Source organism: Accipiter gentilis, unplaced genomic scaffold, assembly GCF_929443795.1.
Source record: "Accipiter gentilis unplaced genomic scaffold, bAccGen1.1, whole genome shotgun sequence".
Lineage (NCBI taxonomy): Eukaryota > Metazoa > Chordata > Aves > Accipitriformes > Accipitridae > Astur > Astur gentilis.
Window position 1 is genome coordinate 61,807 of NW_026060799.1, and position 14,297 is coordinate 76,103.

The following is a 14,297-nucleotide window of genomic DNA, read 5'->3' on the forward strand; positions in this document are numbered from 1 at the left end:
CCATCCCTGACCCATCACCAGACCCCTCTCCCCCTCCCCTTTCCACCTTCCTTCCTTCCTTCCTTCCTTCCTTCCTTCCTTCCTTCCTTCTTCCCCCGCTCCCCCGTTCCCGTCCCCTTCCCGCCCGTACCCACCTGCCGGCCCCGCCGCCGCTGCCGTCCGCCTTGCTCCCCGCTGCTGGGCCGAGCTCGCCGCAACGGCCCGACCCGCAGCCTCCCGCTGCCCACCGGCCTCTCGCCTCACCTCCCGCCCGTCCCCACGCACCGACCCCTCTGTGCCCACGCCACCTCGCTCCCGGCCCCACCACCCCGGGCGTAGCGCGTCCCCCAGCACCCCGGCCCGGGCCCCCGCGCCCGCTCAGACGACCCAGCAGGCCCGGGCTGAGCCCAGCGGGGGCGTAGGCCCCGGGGAGGGGGGGAGGGGGGACTCCCCCCCTCCCTCGTGCCAGCGAACGGCCGATGGAACCCTGCCGCCTGCCGCGGCAGCCGTAACCAGGGCAACCCAGCAGACCCCAACGGTCGCAGATCGCTGTGGCTGAGCGCACAGGAAGGCCTCTGGTGTCCCGGTGTGCCCACCTGCCTTCGAGCGAGGGGAGCCCGGCGGGCCTTGTCCTGCGCCTCCTGAGGACGAGGGAAGAGCCTCGGCGTGCCTGAGGGGCTGGGGGCTGCTCCCCGGCTCGGCCTGGCCATAGGTGGGGGTGGCACCAGGCCCTGGGAGGGAAGGGACAGAGGACAGAGGGGTGTCTGCGACAAGGGGGATGCCCCCATACAGACAAACCCCAGCCCCATAGCGGGAGGAGGAGGAAGAGGGAGCCAGTCCCGTCCCCCCGGGGCGAGGAGGGGTCCATGTGCTCCGGGGCAGCCAGAGGGCTTCTGGGGAGGGGGGATCAGGGGGCTTAGGGGAGTGACATTGGGGTACTTTGCGACACCCTGTGGCAGCCAGCCCTGCTCCCGCAGTGTCTGGGAGGACAGTGTTGGGACAGGATGGGAGCGAGGAGCCCCTGAGCACAGCCACCTCTGCCCCCACCACCCCTGGGGTGGCAGGGGGTCCTCCTCACCCCTTTCCTCCCTCCCTCCTGCAGGATGGCGGAGAGACCCCCTGGCCACGTTAGGCAGGCCTGGGTGGAGAAGGCTGGAGCTGCCCCGGCTCCCAGATCCAGGCCAAAGCCCCATGAGATGTCCGAGGTCCAGCTGCTGCGGGCAGGTGAGTGTGCGGGTGCTGTGGAGCAGGGGGCTCCCCAGCCTGCCCTGCCTTGTCCTGGGCCAGGCTCACATCCCCCAGCCAGGCTGGCATCGGAGCTCCCACAGCGCAGTGGCCGGGAAGGGAGCTCTGTTCTGGCGTTCTGGGACAGGGACTCTCCCTGTGCCCTGGTGCCAGCGCATCCCTTACCAGACCACAGCAGGGCCCCCTCCCTGTGCTGCCCTCCAGCATCACACCCTCTCTCCTGGGGCACACAGGGGACACCGGTGTCCCAGCCTTGAGCAAGGGCTTGTGGCATCCCTGGGAGCTGGGCAGAGGGCTCGGGTTTTCCCTGCTGCTTGCCCCCCAGCCCTTCCTGCTCTCTCTTGGCCAGATCTGTGCTGCTCTGCCTTGGCTTTGCCCAGGGAGGAAGACAATACCCTGGACATCATTCGAGCCTTCCTCAGGAGCAGACCAAAGGTATCCGTGGCCACTTCTATGAGGCTGTGCCCGTGTCTCCCAGCCTGTCTTTCGGCCCCTGTCCCGTGCTCAGGAGGTGCTGGGGGCTGTGCTGGGCCCCCCACCTGTCTGTCTCTCCCCCCTGACACTGTCTGTCTGTCTCCTCCCTGGCTGGCAGCAAGAGGCCCAGAAGCTGAGGTTTCTGGCCTCCATCTGCACCGTCTGCAGCACCACCAGCGTGGACTCCGCTGCGTGGGACATGCTTTACTTCTGCCAGCCAGAGGTGGTGGAGACCATCGAGGTGAGGGGACGGCCAGTCAGGCTGAGGCAGGGGCAGGGGCAGGGGCAGGGGCAGCAGGCAGCGACACAGCCCCGGGGGCAGATGAGAGCTTGGCCAGGCAGGGGGGTTGCGGATGAGCACTGCTCCAGGTCTCCATCCTTGGAGATGCTCCAAAGCCACCTGGGCGGCCTGGCTGGATGTTTGCAGGTCCCTTGGCCAGCCTGTGGCTCTGTGACGGGCACAGCCCTTCCAGCCATGGGGCTTGGGACCACTGGGTGCTGGGTGGGGAGGGGGTGCCAGGATGGGGGCACCTGGGCTCTGCCAGCCCCACAGGCTCTTGCTGGGCGAAGGAAACTGCCCCATCCTGAGCTGTCCCACGCTGCTGTGCTCCCCAGGTGCTGCTGCAAGAGGAGCCCGCTGGCCCCCAGGGCATTATGGTGCAGCAGCAAGCCATGCTGGCCATCATCTCCATGAGGTACCTGCCCCAGCCCCCAGCTTGGTGGCCCCGATGGCACCGGTCCCAGGTGGGGGGCATCCCCAGTCCTGGGTCTGAGAGGGAGGCAGAGAACAGGGCAGGGGGTGCCACAGGGTTTTCCCCGCAAAGGCAAGTGCCAGTGTCATGGAGGGTTGAGGGGTCCCCCATGGCATGGGGCTCAGCTCAGGTCTCTAAGCCCAGGGTCTGCCTCCTCCTCTGTCCCCGCAGCAGAGCGGGGCTGCTTCTGCAGGAGAAGAAGAACAGCCTCCTGTATGCCTGCTTCTGCAACATCTTCCACCTGCCTCCTCAGGAGGACACTCAGGGCCCTGATGCTTCACTCTGCTCCAAGGTGTGCCAGGGGGTGAACCATGGGGAGTTCCCTGGCTGCGAGGCCCCTTCCTGGGCACCGCAGGGCCACGGCCGTCCCCTGCCAGGCTTCCAGGGCTGCCCCCAAGACTCTGTCCCCCTCACAGACCCTGGCCACGATGGACAGCATGCTGCAGGTGCTGGTACGCAGTGCCGGCACCCTTGGCATCGTGGAGCTGCAGAACATCTTGGAGGTCTGACCTTGGCACAGGGTCCCCATGGGCAGTGACCCCTGGCTTGAGTGGTGCCCACCCCCAGCACCTGGTGCAAGGAGGGGGGCAGGGAATGTCTCTCCTTACCAGCCATGCCCCCCCCCACCCCCCTGCCTCCTGGCTCCCACCAGAGCCCCTTCTCCTGCCCCAGCCCACGCCACCTCTGCAGCCTTGCTCGCTGCCCGTCCTCCCCAACACTGCCTCCCAGATGGACCTGCCTGTCTGGCAAGGGGAGCCCAGCCCTGGGGCTTTCCCCCTCCAGCTTCACCATGGGCCATATCCCAGAGCCCCCACCACAGGTCCCCAGTGAGGTGGTCACCCCAAAGCCTTGGAGTCCTTGGGTGGGAGGCAGAGGGATGTTTTTTGGTGGGGAGTGAGTGAATGGAAGGCAGCAGAGGCAGCAGCAGAAGCGGGATGCAGTGACCTGCCTGCCCGCAGCAGGTTGCTGTGAGGGGCAAGAAGGACACATGCCCCATCCCAGGCACTGCCCCAGAGCAAGCCTGGCTGTGCCATGCTGTGCCATGCCACCTCCCTGGCACACCAGCAGCTTTTCTCCTCCCAGCTGCTGCTGCCCTTCACCGATTCCCAGCTGGCAGAGGTGCAGGAGAGGGCCATGGCACGGATCGCCAGGCTGGTGAACTTCATCACCACCTACTCCCTGCCGCAGGTACCGAGCTCCTGGTCTGGGCAGCCCCAGTGCCCTGTCCCTGTGCCCCTGAGCCCCGGCACCTCCCAGGGAAGCTGGGCACCCAGCCAGCAGGTCGGGAGCAGGGGTCTTTGCCCTGCCCCTGTCCTGTCGATGCTCTCTCCCAGGGCAGGGCAGGGCAGGGCAGGGCAGGGCTGCCCCGGGCACAGGCAGGAACCTGGGTCCGGCAGCCCTGCCCTGCTCTTGGCTGCTGCCTAGCTGCTCTGGGAGCAGCTGGGGCTCTCGTTGTGCTCACACTGCCTCTCTTCCCCCAGGTCTGCCCCTGCTTTGCCCAAGCCACAGTCCGCAGGCATCAGTGCTCCAAGACACATCAGTTTGTAATGCTGGGGAAGCTGGTGGGGCACCTCACCCTCTGTTGCACCTGCAAGGACAAGGGGATGCGTCCTGAGGCTGCAGAAGCTCTCTATCACCTGCACACGTTTGTCCTGCAGCAGAGAAGTAAGACAAGCTGTGTCGGGCTGGATCCCCCAGGCATGGGCAGTCAGGGGCCACTCTCCTTGACGAGAGAAAGCCTTATCCAACCTGCCTGTCTGCCTGCAGTCTGAAAAGTCATTTTGCCTTGCCCCCGCTCACAATAGCCCTGGACCCTCCCTGGGTATCTGCTCCCTGGACCTGTCTGGTGCCCTTTTTCTTTGCCAGCAACTTTTCTGCCCAGTGCTCTCAGACTGCACTTCCACTTCTGCACCCTCTCTCTAAGCACCCCGTTTTTGCTCCCCCCCAGGCAGGTGGCCCTGGCTGCATGGCACAGAGCAGCTGCAGCTCCAGGAGGACTGGCAAGCAATGAAGCCCTGGCAGCTTTTGAAAATCAGCCACACCCGCAAAATCTTCTTGGTAAGAAGTGCCTTTGGCTCAGTGTGAATGAAGGGACACCCGATGCGTGGGGATGACAGGGGCTCACGCTGTTCCTCAGCAGGGGCTAGGCAAAGGCCCTCAGGGAGCTTCAGTCCCCTGCGGGACCCTGATGCCCACCATCAGTCTCCTCCCCAGCGCAGCCTGGCTCCGTGCCCCGCTCTCACTGCACAGTCAAGATGCTCTGGGTGATGCTCTGGGTGAGGCAACAAATCTCCCCTCCTCTCCTTCATCCTGCAGATGTTCACAAAATACCTCCAGTCCTCCGACCAGGCAGACATCATCCTCATGGCTATCAAGAGCTTGAGACACCCAAGCACCTACAGCATCAGGCTGGCTGCCCACATGGTGGATGTCCTTGTGGCGGACCGTGCCTTCCAGCCGGGGCAGGTGAATAGCCCATGGGTGGCACAGCTGATGCTCCAGCCCACTGGGGGACTGTTCCTCCCCTGGCTCTGTGCCTGGCTAGCACTGATGCCGTCTCGAGCTGGCATACCGCACTAGGAACGGAAGCAGCTCCCAGTAGGAGCTGGGGAAATGGCCGCGCTCACCATGCTGACATCCCCACTCCCGCCCGTGTCTCCCCTCCAGGTGCTGAACGTCGTGTGGGCCATCTACAGAAGCCGGCCCTCCGTCAGGGCGGTGGTAGCCCGCAAAAGCCTGGACAGGGCCCTGGTGGTGCTTGTGCGCAAACACCCCAGGGAGTTGGTGGCCAGCCTGCTGCAGTGCTCCCCGACGTGCACCCGGTAAGGGGACCACCAGCCTTTGGGGGCTCCTCTCACACTAGGAGAGGGGCCCCAAGACCCTCCCGAGGGATTTCAGCCCGGCCATCCTCTGGGGTGTCCCTGCTGACAGAGCCCCGTGTCCCTGCAGTGTCGCCAGGGCCATGTGGAGGGCGATGATGTCTGACCTCCGGGCTGCGGACAAGGTGCTGAGGGAGCTGCTCAGCTTGCTGGTGAACCAGTCACTGCGCAAGACCTCCACCTCCACCAAGGACAACCCGCGCATCCTCTCCCTGGCTGTGAGTTGCTGGACGAAGCCTTGCTGACCTCCGGGGCTGATCTCAGCTGTCCGGGGCCCCTGCTCCCCTTCCCTGCCCGCCCCAAGGCTTTACCTCCCCAGGGATGAGGGGACATCTCAGCGTCCGGGTGTCTTCTGCAGGCAACCAGGGCGATAAGCGAGATCCTCCTGCAGTCTGTCTGCCTCTGGCAGGTGGAGGCAATTTTCCCCCAGCTTTTCCTGGCGCTGCTTTTCCAAGCGTCATTCACCACGGAGCTGACGCTGCAGGAAGTGCACATCTTCTGGACGGAGCACCGACAGGATCAGCTCACTCCCATCAGGTGCTCCATCCCTTTCCTCTCATCCCTGCCAACCACCCGGAGCCAAGCCAGGGTGGGAGCTAAGCATTTCTCCTTGTGCAGGTCTGCGGTGCAGTCCCTGAAAGTGCTGCTCTGCAGCATGGGCTTTGAGAGCCAGGTACTGGCCATCGAGGCGCAGGGTGGCTGGGACACCCTGCTCAGCTCCCAGACCCACCTCATGGGAGTGCGCATTATCGCCAGGTGAGAGCCCCTTCTCCCTGCTCCTTGGGGACGGGGTACCCCATGCCACCCCCTCCCTTGGGGCTGATGGCAGTGGGGTCCCCATTACTTGGAGAAAGTGGTACAGACTGGCGATGTCCAGGCTGGTGCAAACCCCCAAAAGATGTGCCTGCCTGGCTCAGGCCTGACAGTGCCTCCTTCCCCGTCAGGGAGATGATGAAGATGCCAAGGTGCCTGCGCTCCGCCATCTTCTGCCATCTGGTAGAGCTCCTCCGGACAGAGGACCCCACCTGGCAGATGGTCGCTATGGTCTTCTTCATTGAGGTGAGCCTGATGGCACCACTCCAAGCTCCCCCCGATGCTCGGTTCTCCCATGCCCACCACTGTGGGGAAAGCTGGGGCAGTGGGTGGGCTCTGGTTGGTACCATGGAGGAGCAGATGAGCAAGCAATGTGCTGTGGTGTGGGGCACGGGGACTCTCTGCAATCCCTGCTGCCTCTCTCCGTCTGGGCTTGGTCTTGCCCTGCGTCCTTGTCCTGAGCTGATGGTTGGAGCCAGCACCACACCTCACCAGCTCCCACTGCCTGTGTTTCAGATGCTGGACTTTACCAACATCAGTGAAGAGCTGGTCCGTGCCCTGGAAATCTTCCCCATTTATCTGCAGAGCCAGTGCCTGGGGATGCCCAGCCTGGTGCTCAGGGCCATCCTCAGGCTCACCGAGAGGCCTGACACAGTGAGTAGGGGGCAGCCGGGACAGCAGCCCAGGGTGGAACAGTGGGTAACGTGGCAGCTCAGGCTTTCCTGGGCATTGTGGGCTGTGCTGGCTGCTGCCAGCTCTCCTGCCTCCCCGGCCCTCTGCCCCATGGCTGTGCCATGCCAAGGAGAGAAGCAGCAGTGCTGACGGGAACGGGCTCCCACTGCCAGCACGTCCCAGCAGGGATGCTGGCGGCAGAGCAACCGGCCTGAGCGTGGGGTCTGCAGGGCCTGGCCATGAGGTGTTGAGCCCCAGGGTGAAACACAGCAGCCATGGCAGGGGCTGCTGGCAGCTTGGGCAGCTTTCCAGGCAGCGCCAGTCACCCACCAGCCTATCCAGGGGGGTCTGGTGGAGAAGGGGGCAGCCGAAGGGCTGGCAAGGAGCCAGTGCTGTCTGTCCTCCCCCTCTGTGCCCTGCTCTTCCCATGGGCATGCTGGTGAGCCCTGTCTGCCGGGACCTTGCCCTCGTAACCTGCACTGCCTGCAGAGAACCCAGTGGGGAGGCCGGTGTTCGTGGAGAGGGTTTTCACCCCTGTGATCGGTGGCTCCTTTACAAAAAGGAGGTGGCATGTCTCACACAGGAAAGGAAAGCCCTTATCCTGCTGCCGTACGTTATGGACCAGCTGCTGGATGATGACAGTGATGCCAGCGCCGCGGCCCTGCCCGTGCTTGGCAACATGCTCTGGCTGCTGGAGGGGAAGAGACTCAGCCTCACTGCCCTGGCACTGGCTGGAAAGCTCCTGCTGCTTTTCAACAATGTAAGGCTGGGGGAGAGCCCCATGTCCCCCTTCCTGGGCACCTCCATTCACGCCTCCCACTGCAGCCCCTGTGCTCTGCAGGGGGATGCTTTGCCCTGCAGTCCCCAGACCCCATTGCTGCCCTTGGTGGCTCCGTGCTGTGTCACAAACCCCCCACCAAGGACTCACTCCGGCTCGGCCTCCCTGCCGCAGCGGGGGACAGTGGTGGCAGGATGGCAGCAGGCGTGCTGAGCCCCACCAATGCACACCCTGCTCTGGCAGCATCCTCCAGCCTTCTGCAGGGCCTCCCTCTCTGGCCCTCAGCCCCGGAGACCCCAGTCTCCCTGGGCAGACCATCTGCATGCCGCAGCTCGCTGCCTTTTGCAGCAGGGCTGCCTGCAGCCATTTTGGGGATGTCTGTCTCCATGTCAGCCCCTTGCTTGCCATGGGCTTGTGGCTGAGGTCCTCCTCCCCTCTTCCCCCAGGAGCTGGACACGGTGCGGGAGCTCTCCATCCATCTCTTCCAAATTGCAATGGGGCTCGTGGTGGGTGCTGAAAAGAAGAAGATGAAGAAGGTGGTGTGGGACAGCCTGCTGCCGCTGCTCTTTCACCTGCATGACCAGGACGAGAATGTGGCCAAGGTGGGATTCCCAACCTGACTGGTCCTTTGGGGAGGGCAATGCTGACACTGCACTGTGAGGTCTAGCTTGTTGAGTCCCTAGGAACAGGCAGAGCCCCCCTCCCTGCCCACTGCTGCCTTTTTCCTCCTGCTGCCTGGTGGATGGGCAGGTGGGCCCCTTTCCCACCCAGCTCCCTCCACACAGCCCCTGGCATGGGTCCCTGCAGCCCCAGAGACTGGACTACGGCTCCGCAGCAGCCTGGGGCCACCAAAGCTGAAACGCTGAAGCCCCAAGAGGCTTCCAGCCAGAGAGGGTGGCTGCCCTCCTCTTCCCCTGGGGTGCTGAACCTGCTGGCAGCATCAGTCCCCAGCTGGTGCGTCTTCCCTGCATGGGCCAGGACAGGCTCTGAGCCCCACCAGGAGGGAGGACACAGGGTCCTGTGCCCCCCATGGTGGTGGTAGCATCTGTGCTGCTCACCAGGCCTCCCAGGAAGCCCTCCGCAGCGCTGGCCAGTTCCTGAAGTGGAGGCAGCTGGTGTGACTGGCCGAGACGGCGCAGGCATGGAGGATCTGCGAGTGCTTGGTAAGCATAGCCCGAACACCCCTGGGATCTGCCCTGGGTAAGCCCTGCCCGTGCCCAGCAGAGGGGACCAAGGGCAGTGTCCCCACAGCTGCATGCACCCTCCTGGAACAGGCTCTGCTCCAGGCTGTCCTCACCTCCGGGGTCCCAAAGGGGACCCCGCCACCAGGATGGCACCCTAGCATTGCCTGGGAGCCCTCTGCTCCCTCCGAACCCCAATGCGGAGAGCGGAGAGCTGGGAATGTCCTGCTGGGGAGAAGAAGGGTGGTCCTTGGTGGAGGGATGGCCCAACGGGGGGGCCATCTCTGTGCCAACTCTGCACCCTTCTCTCCAGCTGGCCAGGAAGAGGAGCAGGGCCACGTACTACCTGTGGAAGAGCCAGACCTACCTGCGGAGCCCGCAGGAGTCCCTGCGGCTGGAGGCTGTCAGGTTCATCGGTGAGCCCCTAGCCCCAGGGTCCCTTTCTCTCCCAGGGTCCCTGTGTCCCAGTGCAGGACCTGTGGGGCACCCCTTCACTCTCTCCCACTCCTGCCTGCACAGGTAGGGCTGGCAGGAGGCTCATCCATCCCCTCCCCGATGCTGCACCCTGGGGTCAGCCCTCCCCAGGGAACTGTGTGGCCAGACAGGCTGGCTGGTGGGTCCCTGATGGCCAGTGGGTCCCTGGCATGCTGTGTCCCCCCAGGACTCCTTGGACGGGATGTGGATGAGCACGAGAACGAGCACAAGTACATCAGAGAGAGTGAGTGAGGGCAGCGGGGAGGAGGAAGGACCTTGGCATGGAGCTCCCCCCCCAGCCTGGGCAAGGGGGGCTCTGCTCCCAGCACATCTGTGGGAAGAGGGGTGTTTCGGGAGGGGCGTATTCCTAACCAGCAGCTTCCAGCTGAGCCATCTGCCCCCTGGTTCCCTCCTGGCCCTGGGAATCGTGAGGTGCAATGTGCCCTGCCTGGAAGGGATATGGGGCTGTCACCTCACCTCTGCTGCTTTGTCCCCACAGTCCTTCAAGGCCCAAGCAAAGACACCAGCCCCTTGGTCTCCTCCCTGGCAACTCAGACACTCCTCATCCTGGGACGAGGAAGGCTGAAGTCGAGGTTTAACCTACCACGGCTGAGTTTACAGATGACGAGGGCACGGATGAGGTCACACTCAGTCCCCAGCGAGGACTCTGCTCAGGCAGAGACAACGCTGGAGCCCCAGCCCTAGGATGCTCTGCAGGCTGGGGTATCTCCTCTTCCTGAGGTCTAACAGGAAAGGAGACACCTCAGCTGGAGGAGGACCCGGCAGCCTCCGGAGAGTGGCAGGACAGCCACTCTTTCCAGTGGTCTAGGACAACGCCTGTCCACGCGCTTCATCTTTGCCGCAAAGCACCAGCTGCTCTGCTGGGCTGTTGAAACAGAGGGAAGGAGAAGGCCACGCCAAAGCTGAAGCCAAAGTTGAAACTGAAGCCTTCCCTCCCCTCTGCGGGGCCACGCCGGGGCGAATCCCTTTTTCTGCCTCCCACCATCCAAGGATCCTGTGCTGCTTTGGGCTGACGTGGCCGAGCTCGGGAGCTACAAAGCCACCAATGCTCTGACTCCAGCAGCATCCTCCCCTCCACGTCCCCAGCAGGAAGGGCAGCTCTGCCTCCTGCCCGCACCACAAGCTGCGCAGCCACTCCTGCCTGGGGATGTCAGAAGTCACAAGAGCCAGCAGGCCCGGGGGAGTTGTGGTAGCAGAGGGCCCTGCTTGCCACAGCACTTTGCCATCTCCTTCTCCAGGTTCGGGCACCAGGATGTCATCACGGGGCTGGACAGCCTGAGCCGGGAGTGCTGTGTGACGGCAGGGGGCCGGGACGGTACCGTGCGGCTCTGGAAGATCCCGGAGGAGTCGCAGCTTGTGTTTTACGGGCACCAGTAGGTCTGGGGCGGGAGAGGGGGCTGCAGGCAGGGGGGTCAGGCTGGGGCAGCGGTGTGCAGGTGCCAAGCATCACTAGGAGCCTGCCGGCACTGTGGGGATGCTGATGCCCCGGTGAGCCCTTGTCTCCTAAATAGGATCCCAAAGCATGCTCATAACTGATGGCAGTTGCCCCTTCTCTTCACAGGGGCTCCATCGATTGTATCCAGCTCATCAGTGAGGAGCACATGGTGTCAGGCGCCGATGACGGGTGAGCACAGGGCCGGGGTGGTGCCTGGGGTGCGCAGGCGGTGCCCCCCTCGGCCCCCTCGCCCCTTCCCTCCCTGGCAGGTCCCTAGCCCTGTGGGGGCTAACGAAAAAGAAGCCGCTGGCACTGGCCCGGCAGGCACATGGCATGCAGGATGCCCAGGGCCTGCAGCAGCCATACTGGATCTCAGCAGTGGCCACCCTGCGCAACAGGGACCTCCTGGCTACAGGTGTGTGGCAGCTGCTTTGGAGTGGGGGTGTGGAGAGGGGGGCGTCCTGCTCCCTTACCTGGGTGGGAGTGCATGGCAGTCTTCTCTCTCTGCCCCAGGCTCCCACAGCGCCAGCGTGAAGCTCTGGAAGTGCGGTGAGGGATTTCGGAAGCTGGAGCCCCTCTGGGACATCCCGTTGGTATGGATGGGGAGGTGGGGGATTGGAGCTGGGCTTGGGGCATCTCTGGGCAGGGGCTCCCCTCCCTGGGTGGCAGGAGGAGGCTGCCAGAGCCCCTCACCCTGCCCTGTCCCCTCCAGGTGGGTTTTGTTAACAGCCTCAAGTTCTCTGCAGCCGGTGACTTCCTGGTGGCTGGCCTTGGACAGCAGCACCGGTACTGTCCCCCCTCCCTGGTGCTGCCCAGGGGCACAGCCCCCCCCTGCTCCTCCAAGGGCTCGGCGGAGGGTAGCCCCCATCTCTCTCATCTGCAGGCTTGGCCGGTGGTGGAGAGTCAAAGAGGCCAAGAACAGCGTCTGCATCGTCCCTCTGAAGCGGAGGGCTGCAGCCCCCAGTCCCGAAGCCCCTGACAGCCCTGAAGCCCCCGACAGCTCCGAAGCCCCCGACAGCTCCTAGCCCCTGGCCCCAGAGGCGCTGGAGCCAGGTCACCAAACCCCTGTCCCTGGAGCTGCGCCCCGAGTCCTTTGTGCAACCATCTTCCTGGAGCCGGCAGGACATGAGCAGGGGGTGTCGCATGGCCCCCTGATCCTGCTGGCCCCCCTATCATGATGTGGCTCTGCCCTCTGCGAGGGTCTGCCCCTTTCCCTCAGGTTCAGCCTGACCTGAGCTCTGGAAGAGTCTTATTTAAAAAAAAAAACAAACCAAACCCACTTTATTTACATAAATTACAAAATAAAATAATCACACTTTTGCTCACACTAAGAATCTACTCTTAAAAACGCGGTTGGGCTCAGCACAGCAAGGAGCCACAGCAAGGTCGTTGCTAGCAGAGCCTTGTGCTCTTAACACAGCGTTCCATTTTTATAGCTCTCATTTTTATAGCTTAAACCATGATAGAGACAGAGTCACAGCAGCACAGAATGGATGCTGAAAGAGACCTCTAGAGATCATCCAGCCCACCTCGGCTGCTCGAGCAGGGCCAGCTGCAGCAGGCTGTGAGTCTGCTTCTCGAAGGTTCTATTGGCTGCGTTGCTCCCAGGTTGTGGAGCTCGCATGGGAAATGGGCAATGAAGAGGGATGAAGTTTCCAGGCACTTTCTGGCCGGTGCAGTGATTTTTTTTTTTTTTTTTCCTTCTGATTTTTTCTCCCCCCTTCCTGGTCTTGCAGCTGCCCAAGGTGCAGCTAGACAAGCGGAGGAGGGTCCCTGCCTGGCCTGCAGCTCCCTCCCTCGCCATTGTTAGGGTGATTTGGCATTATTTTGCTGTGTCAGTGAGGCAAAGCTGGGCTCTTGGGGGCTGAGGTCAGTGGGACCCGAGGAAGGCCGTGATGGTCTTGAGGCTTTGAAGGGCTGTGCACCGAGCCCTGTCCCCGCTGGAGGGGACGCTGGTGGTGTTCAAGACGAAGGCCTTGCAGCCCTTGTTGTCGTGTGTGCCCGTGTCCCCCCCGGCCCCCAAGGTCTGTCGTTGTCGCAGGGGCTCTGTGCTGCTTTCTGCGTGGGGCCGTGTCCGTGAGTCCTGCAGGGACCTGTCTGTCCTGGCTTCCCCACCAAAGGGCTGCTTCCCCTGGGGAAGGGGACAGGGGAGTTGTTCCCGTTCCCATCCCCCCCCCCACCATCGCCTGCCCCGCTGGTGGAGACTGGGCCCTGGGGGTGGCTGGGTTCCCCTCGTGGCTTGCTGGCTCGGATTTGGGGCTCAGTGGGGCTTTTGCACCTCTTGGGGGCTGTTTCTTGGTGTCCCCTGTGCTCCCTCCCCCTCCCACATAGGCACCGAGCGGTTCTGGAGAAACAGCTTTTAATTGAAAAGACAAGAGAAAATGTCCCATCAAAGCTGGTCTGACCCCTCCCTAGCCCCCCCCTGCCCACCCCCCCTGCCATATACCCCACCCCTCCTCTCCCACCCCCCACTCCCCCCATCTCCATCCCTCTCACCCTTGTCTAATCCCCACCCCCCCCTCACACCCTCACGTTGGCTGCCAGAGCCCTGCGCTTGCTGGGTGCCATTGGCAAGGAGCTCTGCGCCTGCCTCTTCCTCCGCTTGCCTGCCGTGGCAGGTGGGGACGGTGGCAGGTCCATCCCCGCACCCTGCCACGGCTCCTGGGGCTCCATCCCACTGTCACTGACTATTTTGAGGCTCGGCATGGCGTCGCTGAGCTCGGGGATGCAGTAGTCGGGGGTGAGCATCTCCTCAGGCAGCGAGAGCGAGCTGAATTCGCGGTCTGGAGTGTCTGTGCCGGTGCCACCAGCGTCCTCGGGCACGGAGCTCCTGCTGGGAGCATCCTGGCTGACCCCCACTCCATCCAGGGAGCAACCGAAGAGCCTTAGGGCCTCTTCCAGGACCATCTCCTCGGACACTGCAAGGTTGCCTGCAGTGTCCCCAAGGGCTTTGTTGTTGGTGGCAGCGCAGGGGCTGGTGTGGACATCGCCGCCCGGGGCTGCTCCCACAGGGGTGGCCGTGCTGGGGATGTTGATCTGTGCCAGCTGCCCCTCGCTGTGCTGGTAGCCAGGGATGGACACTGGCAGCTCCAGAGTGTCTGGGGCCACCCCACTCCTCTGATTTTTGTAGGGTGTGAGGTATCATGGTTGGCCCTGGGGGGCCCCGCAGCCCCCGGCACCCCACAGGGCAGCACCTGGCAGAGAAGCGGCGCCTTGGCTGAGCGTGGCGGTGGCCGGTGGAGGCAGGTCGGTGGTTGTCCACTGGATGCGGAAGACCCGGGGGTCGAAGAGGCAGCCACATGGAGCCCTCTGCAGACCTGTGTGGGTGAGGGGGGAGCCGTGCTGGGCCGGGGGGACTGTCCAGGGGCACCCGCCGAGCCGGCACCGATGGCTGACATCCCCCAGCTCTGGGCCAGGGGCGTGGGGAGCTTGTGGCCGTGGCGATCCCCACGGGGTGAGCCGCTGTGCCGGTGGGACGGGGTTGCAAATCGGGGAGGAGACTCGCATCTAGGAGGTGAAAGGGGAGAGGTGGCCCCAAATATTTGGGGAATTCTCTGCAGATGGGCTGCAAGATTCTCTGCGGGTGCAAATGCT